This window comes from Electrophorus electricus, chromosome 4, assembly GCF_041902795.1.
Source record: "Electrophorus electricus isolate QZ-2024a chromosome 4, ASM4190279v1, whole genome shotgun sequence".
Lineage (NCBI taxonomy): Eukaryota > Metazoa > Chordata > Actinopteri > Gymnotiformes > Gymnotidae > Electrophorus > Electrophorus electricus.
The window spans coordinates 14,531,794-14,547,396 of NC_137500.1; positions in this window are offsets into that span (position 1 = coordinate 14,531,794).

The window sequence follows — 15,603 nt, forward strand, 5'->3', positions numbered from 1 at the left end:
ATATGATGAAACTGCAGTGACAGTGGTGGCGACTGTACATCACAACAGAGAAATTCAACCATTTAGATTTGAGCCAGAAACAGAAGAAGCTGCATCAGAGAGCAACGAACAACCTGAGCCAGTAGCAAAAAAGATTCTAGTTCAAATCTCGCTAATGAGTTCTGTAGGTGTGTGTATCAGTTTGTGGGTTTGTAAACCAGACGAACACCCAGTAATAGAAGTCCTTTGAATGGTGAGAGAGGGGCTACCCAGGTTTCTCACATCCATTCAGCCTCTGCATCTGCTTCCGTCCACTTTCATCTCTGCACTTAGGCTGTTTCCAAGGAGATCGCCTTCGTTTGGCTCTCTTCATCACTCATTTATCCTGCCTCTAGTTCTCTGCTATCCCAACCTCCCACATCCCACAGTTCCTCATCCTTCCATCCATGCATCACTCCCTTTCTCTTTCCCTCCACTGACATCCTGCTTTAATTTCTCTTTAAGTCTTTTCCCAGTCATCCAGCCATTGTTAGCTCCATCACCTTTCACCAATCCTGACACACAGCTTTGATTGTCAGAACACTCCCTGCTGGCTGCTGGCTAACTTTAGTGCCCTGTCTGGCTATAATTAATACAGAGTTATTATAATACTGCACTGCAATGTATATATACCAAAGTGTAATATATATTATAATAATTATATATATGTAGAAATACGCTTTTCGCAGTTGGCGACTCCCCATAAGAAAATTACTTTCAGGCAATTGTTGTTTTATCTCTAATTTAGTAAAATGGTTTAAGGTGTGGGCTCGGTGTAATAAAATCAACTAAAATATTCCAAGATTGCACACAGAGAAATAGCTTAACTTTCTGTATCTATGGCATACTAAACATAATAATAACATAATTCTTAGTTATCTTTTCAGTTTATTGAAATATTTTACAGAAAGTAATACAAGATAAAGTTAACAAAGATTAAAACAGTTTGTAGGTCTGCTATAATAGCACGAATATTAATTTCAACTAAAATTGTTAAAATATATTCCATCTAGTACCTATACCAGGAGAGAGTGCCAATTAGAGAATAATCAAAACATATAAAGTAGCCAACGAGCTACCTGCAGGGAGACTTGCTACATACCACTAAGGGAAACCATTTTGACAAAGATACTTTTTTATGCAACACCAACCAATTTGAGTTATTCACTGTGTGCATCACAACAATACTGTAAGTAGCATAGTGCAGTTACCATTATGCATGCAAGGGAAAACAGAAATTCTGCCAAGTCCAACCACCAGATGTAATCAGTCATGGGCGTAACTTTGCTTTGAAAGTGCTGGGGACAAGAACGAGGACCAGGCGTTGCATTCAATTCAGTTCCCCCTCAAATTCACATTGCCTTTAAGAAATCAAATCCTCAGGCATATGCATTCACTGAAAAGAAATCAGCACTGGGACTGAAGAGGTTCACAGAAGCTTTTATGGCTGCCTTTGTCAAGTCTATTGTCACTGAACAATACAAGAAGTAACAGCACTGTGGTTTAAAATATATTTGAGTTTTTTTTATTTTGATAAAATAGCAATTCAAGAAACTTCAGCTGTATCATGTTTATTATCTCAGCACTATGGCATAAAATATAAGAACAATAATTTTCTGATTCTGTACTTATGAACATAATACATTTAGATTTATTGACTAAAACAAGCATATTACGCCTATGTACTCGGATCACAAGATGTATATTTTAAATATCCATCTGCCTAATAAAATGGAGTGTATGTGTAATATATGTAATTTAAGTTATCAGTTGGTTGTGAAAAGCTAGACTGTCAGCACTGGACGACACCAGTACAAAACAACAATATACTACTACAGAAACATATTACAAGCATAAAACTTGACAAAATGAAACTAATGAACCGTAAAATATAAAACTATTTATCAATATTATGTTGCATGTTTATTCAAAATTCCAAAACATGAACATATCCAGACAGCCTATCTGACATTACAGTCCAAACTGGCTTTCTGAAACCTTTGGGTTTAAAAGAGGACCATGTTATTAGTGTACCTTTGATGCAAGATTGATGCAAGGTTTGGTTAAAACTTTGGTGTGTCCCTAGCTGTATCATTACATTGTTTAATTTAAAATATACTGCAAAACAAGAACAAATATTACAGGAAATGTTTGAATAATATAATTCCGGGTTAATTCTGTGATTTGAATTTAGGCGTATATCCCAACTATATATGACTAGAGATTCCTTCGTTCTTAGAGAAATAAAATCAACCATTCTTACCACCCAAAGAAAATAAATATAGAGTGTTTCTCAGATTGAAAGTACAATCTTTTGAATGACAGAACGACCACTCAGTTAAAGTTTGGTCACCAAACACCCATATTAACAATCTCACCTCTGCAGGTTTATAACAATGACTAGTGCTTCAGCTCCGTAAAGGTGCACTCACTGTCCAATACAGTCGTGTTCATCTAGCAAGCAAGAGAAAACTATGAAATCATCCAGGCATATTGCACAAGGCTAAGCTCCAAACATTTGCTCCATTAGAACAGTGAACACACACATCAACATACATAACAACCTGAGCAGAGGCAAACCCACGAAGTAGGAGCAGAAAGCAGCATTTAAATAGACAGAAGGGTGGCAACCATCCAACCCCCCCCCCACCCCCCCACCCCCCATGTCTCAGACCAAACAGCTTATTGTATTAAGAGACGCAAGTTTGCTGGGAGCCAGTTAACATCGCTGTTGTGTTTAAGTAATGGAACAAAGCTCTTTTCTATATGACTATGTTCAAATCCATGCAGTCCCACCCAGTTCTAGGAGCAGCACTGCTCTTCTGATTACTTCATTATAGTCACTTTAGTTCAAGGCTGTAAGTGGTAAAATGGTGCCATGATGTTAGTTCGGATCAGTTAAACTTATTATTTCAATTATTTGTTGCTAATGGAAGAATATCACTACCATGCCCCCCCCCCCCCCCCCCCCCCACACACACACACACATATGCACATGCACAGTAAATAGATGAATTTCTGATGGCTCAGTATCTGAGGGTAAAGGAATATCCAGGCATATCACCTGGATAACTTACCTGTTTCTTTCTCCCTGAACGGAAACAGAGCAGAGCTGCGTCTTGTGCCTATCAGTCATGAGACCTGTGAGTGATGTGGTTTTGAAAATTGATGTGCAGTATGGTCAATGCGTATCATGTAGGTTCACAGTGCGTGTGCCAGTTCTCCGATCTGGACTGACTTTATCTCTTATTAATCTCATTTAAGTGTCTCATTAGTGGCTCTTACTTATACTTAAAAAAGAAAACACAACAATCACAATCTTTTCCAGTTTTCTTTTGTTTGGAGAAAATGTTTGAAATTTGCTGAGAATATTTCCCTTTTATTGTAAAGTGGCACAAAGAAATAAGGATCATGCAGTTTTCATTATTTTAAGTTGGGCTTTAGAGCATTGATTGAATAAGTCATCTTAGATAATTGAGTCTTATTGTCTGCTAATTTAATTATTTGATTTAGTGTTTGTTAATGCTATGCACAGCATCAGCCATTGACATGGCAGAAAGATATGTGCTTTGTGTTCTTTAAGAGCTTTGCATTTATGATAGAGATGAGGACAGTACATAACACCTCTTAGTTCCTGTGTGTCAGATCACAAAGATAGCTAACGTATGCCCACGTGTGCTTAGACATAGACACATACGCAGTCACGCACACATACGTTTCTCCTTTTGTCTTATCACACTCCCTGCATTGAGCTGAAGGACAGTGTGATAAGACTTCAGTTTTTTGCTCTCTGTGTGTGGATTTTGTGGGTGGGTGTCGGTGTGTCTTTCTGGGCAGCAAAAGATTAGTGATTATTGTTTGTGTGTGTGTGTGTCTATGTCTGTTTTTTTGTGTGTATGTCTTTGTGCCTGATGTGTGGTCACCAGCATCTATCACCTTGTCAAAAAGGTGCCCTTCAGTGTAAGGGCACTGTGCAAATGCAGCACACCCCGGAAAGCTCACACCACCGGTAATCATACAGCAGGCTGTGTCACTACACCTTCTGGCTGTTGTTCCAGCTGTCAGGTGCTGTACACCTGGGCTATCTCACAGTGCCTGACTTTGACCCCTGCTGTGCTGTGTAAGTGTAGTTGCGGGTAATCTAGGACCAAGAGAGTGGGAAACAAGTGAATCCAGAGCAGCAGGTGTGAACTAAATGGATTTTAAGTGACATCAGTTTCTGCTGTCCTGATTTAGCTCTGAGTAAAGGACAGATGCAGAGCACAGACTTCCCCTCCCCACCACGCGTGCACACACACACACACACACACACACACACACACACACACACACACACACACACACACACACACACACACACACACACACACACACACACACACACACACACACATGTTCCTATAAACAACAGAGATACACACATGTGCATGAAAATAATTTATTTCCTCATTTACTCATCTCTACCATTTTCCAACCACTATTATGGTGAGATTATTAGACACTGCCCCTGACTGCTCAAATTCAGCATACTGCAGAGCCCAGAACCTAACTGCAATTTTTATTACACACTATTGTTATAAAGGTCACAGCTGCATCTTGGGTAATGTAGTGAGAAGCTACACTGAGAAAACATAAAAATAATAAAAGCCATTGGTTGGTGAGGTTCTTCCTTGTTCTTACAATGGATATAATTCTCACACACACACACACATACACACACACACACACACACACACACACACACACAGTCCTTGAATACCTGGATCTGTGTCCTTGTATTACACAGTGACCTGTTGGCAATAAGCCTGTACCTTATTACACAGTGTCCTGTTGACAATAGACCTGTACTATTTGAGGTATCTGCTATTTTTCCATGCTGTCCAGATCCTGCCAGCATTAATAACCAATTCTTGGAAAAAGCAAGACCTTGAAATGAACAGTGGATGGATGGATACAGCATGGCTGATTCAAAAACAGGTGAACAGATGTGTTGATAATAACAATGATAAACAATGCCGTATTTTTCCAAATGCTAGCAGTGTTATGGGCTGCTCAGAGAATTCTAATAAATTATTCTACTAAAATTCTAAGAATCTTTAATTACATCTCTGTTAATTTACTAACAATCACAGTTGGTCTCTAAGCTTGCATGGCCTTTGAGGTACACAACACAAAGCTGGCCTTCATGCATTCATGTACAATATCTTTTACCGTTAAGGATTTCTAATTTTCTGTCACTGGAAAAGAGCCCACAGGGATTGCAACAAAAAAAAAGTGCTTAAGCATTTTGAGTGACTTCAAATTGCCAGTATTTCATTCAAGCAGAGTGGCTACTTAATCTTTAATGCCCAACCAACTGCTGAGTTTATTTCCGGTTCCTAATCATTTTTCGCTCTAAGCCGTGGGTGGAAGCTGGGTTTATAGAGGGTAAGAGGAGCAGAAAATGGTAGATGGTGGCAAGAAAGCTTTTAGTCACTCAGTTATGTTGAACATTAAAGACAGTCAGCCTGCTAACGAGGGGTCAGCAAATCTTGACACAGTACCAGACTCCTGCAGCTGAAGGATAGGACGAGCTCACTGTAGAATGGTTCCAAGTGTATCTGTGTTTTCACAGTGTTGGATCAGTAATGAACAGGATATAGCTACATACACCTAATTTCACATTTTCCTTTCTGAGAGGTGTAAGATTCAAGCATGAGGGTGGGGGCTGATGTGTCTGGTATCAGGGGTTAATGTATTGGCAAGGGTCCAAGATGATAGCCCAATATAATTTAATCACATCATTAAGAAAGAAGTTGTTTTTCAGATGTCATGGTGCTAGGAAGTGTGGTTTTTATTCACGTGCATGCACACACACACACACACACACACACACACACACACACACACACACACACACACACACACACACACACACACACACACACCCCTTGATATAGATGTCATGATATAACATATGCCTCACATAACATCAAATTTTCAGGCTGGGAGCTACTTCTTGCAGCATAAAAAATGCAGGTAGAAGGAAAGAATGAAAAATGTTAACTGAGAAAAACAGAAAACATGATTACAGTTTTGCTGCCACCTTTGTGTGTTGCCTGCTGTGACTAACTATTACATCATTTTATTTACAATAAAGGCTTTTTATTTCATCTTTTTTGCAGTGAAATTCTTTAGTAGATTTAATTGATCAATAGCATATATGATTAAGACTAATATTAAGAATTAAGATTAAGATTAAGTTATTTTGAAACTAACTCTGATAATTATGTCTATAAACATATTGTGTCTATAAATGCATTCTCTCACTTATTCTGCCTATGACATCTATTCTTTAAAATTCATTGTTTAGCTGATGACACAAGCTGTCCAGCACACTTGGGTTTATTGCTGTACTCCAAGACAATAAACAACACAAAAGCAGAAAAAAAAAGGAATCCAAAAGCAAAACAAACAAATGAATGGAATAAACAGAGACAGCTGAGGTAAGTGTTTAAATTCAGAAAGATGCAAGCTTAGATTCACTTTGGTTGTCAGGCTAATGCTAAGCACTGTGGGAAGAAACATATGGGTTTGTGAAGCTCTGGTGAGATTGGGCACAGGTGTGTGTGATCAGTTCTGAGGTAAAGGGGAGTGATGCCGTGGGCGAAACAAAAGTGAGGTGCATTGCAAACCAGGGCTGGAATCGGTGCTCATGGGTGTGCGTACTGCTTAATGTCTGGCTGCGTGTTGGATGAGATGTGACAGTACCCCACCACCAGGGGCCAGTAGTGAACCATGAGCAAAGGCGATCCAGGCAATGAGGTGCAGGCCTAGAGGAATGGGCCCGATGGAACGAAGAAGCAGGGTCTGGGTCCAGGCAGTACATGACAGAACAAAGACCATTTGTGCATTACACATAGATGTTTGGTGGGTAATGCACTGCCCTGAACGAGGGTGTGTGGCACATGATGAGTGATGTGACCCTTGAATTGGCATAGGAGTAGAGAAAAAGGTCCTTCACTTTCAAGAGCTGGTCATACATGCTGGTCATCACTCACTGTACTGCCTTATCCAGAGAAGCTGTGAGCTTACAGCAGGTCAGCTCAGCTTGTATCTCCTTAACCCATCCATGAAAACATTGATTAAAGCCTCTTCATTCCAGTGAGCGGCTGCTGTCACTGTCTGGAAAACCAAGGGATATTCTGCTACTTAAGGTGCAGCAGGGACTCTCCCACAAACTCTTCTCTGCTTTGAATGGTGAACACCTTCAGTTGTTTTATGAACTTATGAGCAGATTAGCCTCAGCAGGGAATTGGTGGTAACCAGCATGGTGCCTCAGACCTTGGCTCTCCCCATGAGATGATAGATGATGAAGAGCACTTTAGTATGATCAGGTACTGCTGACTAGTAGGCAAAGCACGTAAGATGCAGTTAAGTTAAAGATGCAGGTGTAGCTTTAGTCTGGCTGGCAGGCTAATGAGAAACACTGAGAAGAAACCTGTTGGTTTATAAAGCCCTGGTGAGATCAGGGACAGGTGTGCATAATCAGTACTCAGGTGAAGAGGAATGGTGTCATGCGTGAAGAGGAGTGTTGCAACATCTACAGTGCCTCGTGTCTGGCTGGGTGTTAGTCGGGACATGATTGAGATTCTTTTATTATTCTGGTCTTGTTAGAGTTATGGTTAGGCAATTTGCATTTATCTCACTGGAGTTCTCTCAGTTTATCTTCATCATCACATTAAACCCAATTGCTGAACCTTTTACATATTGCTTCACATGGATGCATATAAAATCAGGGATGTACATTGTTATCATTTTCCTGCTATTAAAACATCAAAAATGGATATGTCCATTTAACAATTTGGAGAAATCAAAGTAGCACATAAAGAGTGCTTTTAAAAGTAAGTTCTGCTCTTACAAGCAGAATATTAGCATCTTTTTACTTATACTCCTACAAACTTCTCATGACAGTGATGAGTTTATGACCTCCCAGGCAGCTGCCCACACATCAGTGGATTTATAATCAGTTCATTTAAATGGAATGTCCAAAGCCTACACAACCACAATTCACTTTAACTATCTGATCTACTTTAACTCAAATGGAGCTGGTAAATGGGACAGGTATGTGACACAAAGGAAGTCATTATCAAGAATGAAGCTGATATACCAGTATTGTGGGACACTTTGCTTTACTTCAACATGGGTCACTTCAAGCATGACTATTGGGGTGAACAACAAAGTAGCAGTTTTTGTAGAATTTATATATTTAAATTGTCATATATATATTTGGCAGCAGCAAAGTCGAAGTCTTTTCTGAGTAGTTTTTAAAACTGTGTTGTCTTCCATTTTTAAATAACAGCACAGGGTAGGAGAATCAAATGTCTTGTTACCTGATCTTTTTATTTCATTTTCTTCCAGTGTATAGTGAGCAGGAGTTACAAGAATCAAAGTGCAATAGAGACCAACATACTAAAAATATTCAGATAGATCATGGCCCATCACTACAGTATCACATCCATCTCAAAGCAACGCTTTTAACCCAATTTCTTCCTCTCTTTCATCATTCATTATTCTCTTTGACCAACACTACCACCCACCTGCCCAGCCCTTCGTCATCACTTTTGGCATGCAGGATTACACAGTCTGGCCCAAACAGCTGTTCCCCTGTCTTGGCAGAGGCCCTGATACGGCTCTGTGAGTGTTCTTGGGGCAAACTCAGACATGAGACTCTCACTAAACACACACCTGTTAATAACACCCTCAGGCATAGGTCTAATGAAATCGCACCTCAAGGGTGTTTTTGTCTCCATAGTTGGGAATCGGAACTACAACCTTGTCGTTCTTTTTTGTTGACCTCTGTGAAATGTTTAGAACTGAAGCATTAGTGCCCACACGGGGGCTTCATATCTAACAAGTTCAGTTTTGGTCATCAGATGCATGGCCCAGTGCATCTATTATGTTAGATATAGTTGTGCCTGATGAACTTATACCAGAACAACAGCGACAGCAGTGCCACATATCTGAGTTAATACTGTGTTGAACACGTTCTACAAATATCTGGTCAGCAGTGGCTTTGCGGTTAGACACTGATTATTGACAACTGGGGCAGAGGATGGCTGGCAAATTATACAAGCCAACAGATGGGCTGCAGTTTGTAATTATACTGTTATAAAATGCCTCCTAGGTGTAGCTAAGAAGGCTAGTGACAAAATAAGTGTTTCTAATAAAGGAACTGGTGAGTTCTGATAAAAAGGGAGCAGATGTTATTTTGCAGGCCTTTGAATGTAAGTGTAAGTCATTACTGCTTGGAGCGTAACAAAGGCCACAGGGACCTTAGAGCACCTGTTTTGTCAGTTCAGTTCTCCTTCTTTTCCCACCATCCTCCTAATCAAATTGTTTTCCTAAAGATTGATATTTAGTGCATTAAAAATGACTATAACATAAGGGTTCTGATTTTCTGAAGGAATGAATATCTTATCTGAAGTAAATCATTGAAAGTAAACAGCAGTGTTTAGGGAAACAGGCCCTTACTTTCACAGAGCTTTTGCTCAGCCTCATCACTTTGTCTGACATGTTTATTAAGGGAGTGTAGTGGTCACGCTATGTGACCAGGCTCCCATCCACTCAGTTCTCACCTGCATGGTACCAAGCGCATCAGAAGCCCATTGGGACACCACACTATAGGCCATGACCTTGGCCTGCAAACAGTGTGTTTTGTTTGTTAATGTTTACAAATGCTGCAACTAAGGCCAGTTAACTGAACCCTAATATAAAGTGTTACTACAAATAAATTAGATCTCTCAAAATGCATTGTTAAGTTTAGCAACAGTAAAAGACCTGACAGACCTGGTTATGCTCGAACAGTGCCCTTCCTGATGATGCAATGGCAGCAGCTGCAAGATGAACTCTGAAGTGAAGCATCTTTGTAGGCACACTGGCGCTATGTGGAAAACATAGATGATATAATGTTACAGAGAACCAGGGCAAGCTGCAAACAGGACTGGAGGATTCATGACATATGGTTCAAACAATAAAGATGTAATTCAAACAGATTTTCATTTCAAATGCAATGTGCTACCTACTACAATCCTATTGTTTTGGAAATACCTGTAATGTAGATATGCTATCTACATAATAGTGAAGTGTACTCCAGTTACACCACAGCCTGGGCCACATCATAGCCCATACAAATGCAGTATGCTTACTAACAAGGGGTGAGTCACAGGCATAACAATACATTACCTCCAAATGGAAACTTGGTAATTTTGTTCTGGAACAGTTAAATTTGACCTTTGTAAAGCACATTCCAAATCAACACGTCAATGTTATATGAAATATCATAAGCCCAATATACCCTGAGTCTTGACCTTTAAAAAGAATAATGGACAGTGAAATTATATGAAATTTCAGATGTGAGCTTATGTGTATGTGTGTACTTGTGTACATGTGCGTGCACGCAGGAGAAAGACCAGAACACTATGTGTTCAGAAAAGCTAACCACTTTCTCAGATTAAAGGTGAGGACATATACCTGTATGTCCCTTGCTCAACCAGTCTGAAGTGTTCACTTCCAGTGACACAAAATCCCGTTTAAAGTAAAATGATTTTCACGGTATTACATAGTATCCGAATAATGTACTTATGAAATATCATGGTCCCACTTATTACAGAACATATCATTTATCATTCTGCGTCATATCATGCCCCTTTAAATAGACTTATTTTCTGTTAAAATTCAAGCATTCTTTCAGTTTTTAATATTTCAAAAAATGTTCCCTGCATCGTTAAAAGCACTAACGGGACAAAAGAGATATGCACAGTATGTGCTTGGTTTATAGGAGCAAACTAATGTCCGGACAGCAAAACGATTTCTGATGTATGCTGTAAAACCAAAAGGCAAATAAGAAAGAAAACACCAAAACAAATGGCCAGACAAGCCTGGTGCACTTCATGCAGAAGAATTGTTTTTGTTCTGTTTTTTTAAGAAGTGTTGCTAAGCCAGAACCTGAAAAAGGCTCAGGTGCCTCAGCATTGCCTGAGTGCTGTAATTACAATAGCATGTATAAATAACTATAAAACCTCTGCCCATTTTTATTGAGCTGCAAATAGACCTTATTGGTGGTACTGACAGCTCAGTTAAAAGAGCACTCAGACTGCTTTTTAGAATGCCACTTTTGCTAATGAAATAGCAAGTTTAATTGTCCTGTTAAGGAGATTACTGTGGAACGTAATTATAACAGCAGTCTTGAAAATGTTATGGCACTTGTCCAGAGTTAGAGTAATCATGTACTGACTAAAGCATAAATCTGACCATTAAATATGTTTGAAATATATATGAACTTTATAGAATAAAACCCCTAAAGGTTAATTGGCACATTTGAGGGCAGTATTGTCACTACTATCTGATATAGCCTCATATTATTCTATGTAAAGTCTAAATTTAATCTAACAAAGTTCTCAAACCTGCATAAGAAAAGCTTCTAAAAAATGAGTGATACCCATTTATGTTCTGAAAGTGCATTTTGGAGATCACATATAACAGTATTATAAATTTCAATAATTACTGCCTTCAAGCATATAATGCTTATAAAGCATATAAAGCTATGTATCCATTAAGAGGCATTCATTAAAAACATGAATATAAGATGAACATACTGTTTATACTGTAGAAATGTTAATAGAATAATATGAAAACATACCCTTTTTTTTACTAGCCGAGACTTTTCACTCTTTGGTAACCTAAATAAAGCTTAACATGTTGCTAAGCATTCTTATGTAGTCTACTGTAGTCTCTACTGAGTTCAGAATTGGAAAATAAGACATGAATTTTACGGAGATGGTGGCTGATTTATCTCAGAGTACAGCATACCGTTTCACTATGAGACTCGTTCAGACACCTTCTCCTACGATGACAAAGTAAGGAACATCCTGATCAGTCTCATACATGCCCTCTCTAATAATGCACACACTGAGGACAGCAGGAAGTGAGAGGAATTTGAAAGCCACACCTAACCCCCACCATTTTTGCATGGCTGTTAATTGCATTGAACCTCAGCTGTAACGTTCTCACTGGATTTTCAGTTGCCATTCAACTGAATGTGAGATGGTGTGAGCATCTGTTCCCCTCCAATCAGACCCTCCTCCACCTTTACTCGTGAGGTCTGCGTCACACCACCAGAGTCTTCCTCTTCCCTCCTCTCTCAGCTTTAGCTCGGCACTCGATAGCTCGCTAATTGTAGCTTTCATATGCGCCTTCCTGACTGCAGAGGAAAGAAGCCCATTTTACTCCCCACCCACTCCTGCTTTAGATCCCTGTCCCAGTTCAGGGCATTAAAGTGGAGGTGATTATAAGGCATCTTTTAATGCATCACAGGCAGCTGTTTCACTTTTCAATCATGCACTGCATTGGTGAGCGTCATCAGGACCAGTGAAGGAAGCAAGCAGGCTTTCTGTGTGCATTACTATAGAGATATTACATGGAGCACAAATGTGTCTGCGGATGTGCCTTTTGCATGTGTACACTTAGAGAGAGCTCACAACAGAAAAGGAAGGAACATACAGAGAGTGACTCATAGCTGTCTTGAATGCAAATTGCAGAAATAGTTTTTTTGAGGCCTCTACTGTAGATAGTAAATCACTTCGTTCACAGGGAGAGTCACAAGTCACAATGCTGTATTTTTGTTTCTCACAAACTTTTATTCCTTTTCATATTTTGTTTTGATCTAATGTGTCAGGCAACCTGTAAGAAAAATGTGAAGTGTGAAGTGTGTATTAAGCCTGCCATCATATCTTTCCTCAAATATGCAGCAACGTAGCACTGGCCAACCCTTCAAACTACTGATTGAGCATCGTTTCCACATGTCCATGTAAACACCCCACTGTCTTGTATGTGACTTAGTGATTAAGGACAGCATCTCTTTTCCTCCAATAAGAATAGGATGTGTTGGATTCTCTGCAAGGCTCACCTTGGCCCTTCAAAGTGGCTTTTTTAAAGGGAATGTTCACCAAGGACACCATTAATTTGAGATACTGTACTCAGGCAATTTTACCAGTAGGTCATAGTCCTGTTTATCCATTACATTACTCCCATGGTATTTAAACTATTTGTAATCTGAGTTAATGGAAAAATTGCTCATTTGCATATGTAAAGAATCTTACTTCATCAAAGTGCCTTCTACAAGCTTACAGAATTTGTGCTATGTTTTATTTAATTAGATATAGGGAAAAAAGAGCATTTTAGGCCTGGATTTTATGGGGGGTGTGCCATAGGAACAGTCCTTTTTAACTGCCTGTTTCAGAAGGCAGTTAACCCCCACCTCCCACCCAACTGTTCTTACTGGTGCCTTGCCATATATTTCAGCAATGAAAATGCTTCACGCTTCCTACACAACCTGTAGCCTTCGCATATGATTTTATTCTTTTTATGTGCATGCGTGTGTGTGCATAAGTGCGTGTTTGCATGCGTGCGTGTGCATGCGTGCGTGTTTGCATGCGTGCGTGTGCATGCGTGCGTGTTTGCATGCGTGCGTGTGCATGCGTGCGTGTTTGCATGCGTGCGTGTGCATGCGTGCGTGTTTGCATGCGTGCGTGTGCATGCGTGCGTGTTTGCATGCGTGTGTTTGCCATCTCCACCTTCTCCCTAAGTCTCTTGGCTTATGTTGCTTTGTTTGCGTTTGCTGTGACTACTGCTGATACATCTTTCTAGCTTATCCTGCCTAATCCCCCCATTAGTGGTTCTCTCTCACAACCACTCAGATGGGATCTTGTACAGAACCCATCAGTCAACACTATGTGGGCACTAGTTTGATCAGCCTTTACCCAGCCAAAACCTCTCCTAAGGTTATGGCTAGTATGTGGCCCATAACATGCATGAATTGCAGAAGAGTATGAAGAGTACTTCCTAAAACGTTTCATGCATCTTCCAGCAGAGCCACTTGCAAGAGTGGGTCTGTGAGAGTAAAACCTGACGTACTTTCATTCCTTGTGCTTGTGAACTGTGGGAAGCTTCAGTTTTAGTTAGATGTGATGCCTCATGAGGCTTGGCATGCTTCAGGTGAAGCCCCGACCGCCCTACATTAGGGCTGAAACGTTGACTGCAAATTGGTATTTTCAAAATGTATCTTTTTTTCTCACAGATGGTATTTGCGGAAAAGTACACTATACAAAGAATGTTAAAGAAATATTTACATAAGCTTAAAATATTTTGGATTCCTCATAAAATGCACAATTCAGTCAATATCTTTCAATAGTAAGCATGACATTTACTTTAGCTTCTGGCTAAAATCCAAATTTTAATCATTTTAATGAAGTCTACCAGATTAGTCTATCAATTTAACTAAAAATATTTATTTGGATGCAGGCCACGTTTGAGAGTTTTATATACAATTTGCAATACAGTGCTCATATGATAGATTACATTATATTATATACACACGTTACAAAATATTAAGTTATTGCATATCTTTTGTAAGGGTAAAAAGTCATATTTAAATCAGTTTTACCAAGTGTCCCCAAAACATCTCACTGCTAGCATCATCATCAACTGTGGTGTTTCCAGATCAAAGAACCATTGCCAGAAGAGGAACCAGAGCTTTCCAGTGCGAAGTAATAGTGTACTTTCTATTATTTAGTTTAGATTCTTTTATTATTTATCCACCAAATACTTAAGACTGATGATAAGCGCTTTTCCAGGTTATTTGTAGTGCATTATGTCATGGCACGGCCCCCTTCTCCTCGACTCCTCTCCATGTCCTTGTGTGTGTCCCGCCCCTCCCACGTTAGTCGACTGCGTGTTACACCTGTCCTTTGTCGTCATTTAACGTGTATATTGAAGTCCCTCTGTAATAATCAGCCCTTTTCGGTGTTAACCCGGTGTGAGCTGTTACCTTAGTAGTGTTCATATCACTGTTTATGGCGTGTTTATGGCATTTTGTGTCACTTATACGTAGTGTCACTGTTTGTGTTTTACTTTCTGTTTGTTTACTTTCGTGTGCTAATAAACGTCTGTGTGTGTTCGACACGGCTCGTCTGTGCAGCTTGCCTCGCCTCCCCAACGTCACACATTAAAGTATACAAATAACAAATAGTCTGCAGTTATTTATTAGAATTAGCCTTAGTCTGTTTTTACTAGCTAGCCTAGCTAAATAGCAGACAAGGCTAGTGTTTGCAATTTACTTACCTCTGTAGTTAAAAATAAACTTCTCAAAGAACTTGTAGCCTTTGTTCAACGTGGAACCCTTGACTTATGAATTCTCCTTCACTAATCAGACCGCGTCGTCTTGGCCAAAACAGAAACGCTATCCCTGCACTGCTTTGACGAAAATATCGGGTAACCGATTCAGCAGTGATAAAGGCCTATTACATTTAATTTAGAACAGTTACAATTGTCATTAATTCCTGTAGGAGATGCATCCAGTTAGCTCTGTTTTATTTTGTTGCACTAACATTTATCTTATGTAACTTCTTGCTTTCTCTGTAAGTGGGTGTCAAAGAGGTTGTTTTATTTTATGAGTACATCAATTTTATGTGGTAAATTTTTTGTCTGTGGTAACAGTTTGCTACAATTGCAGTAAATGGAGATTAATTTACAAGCACATCTTGATAC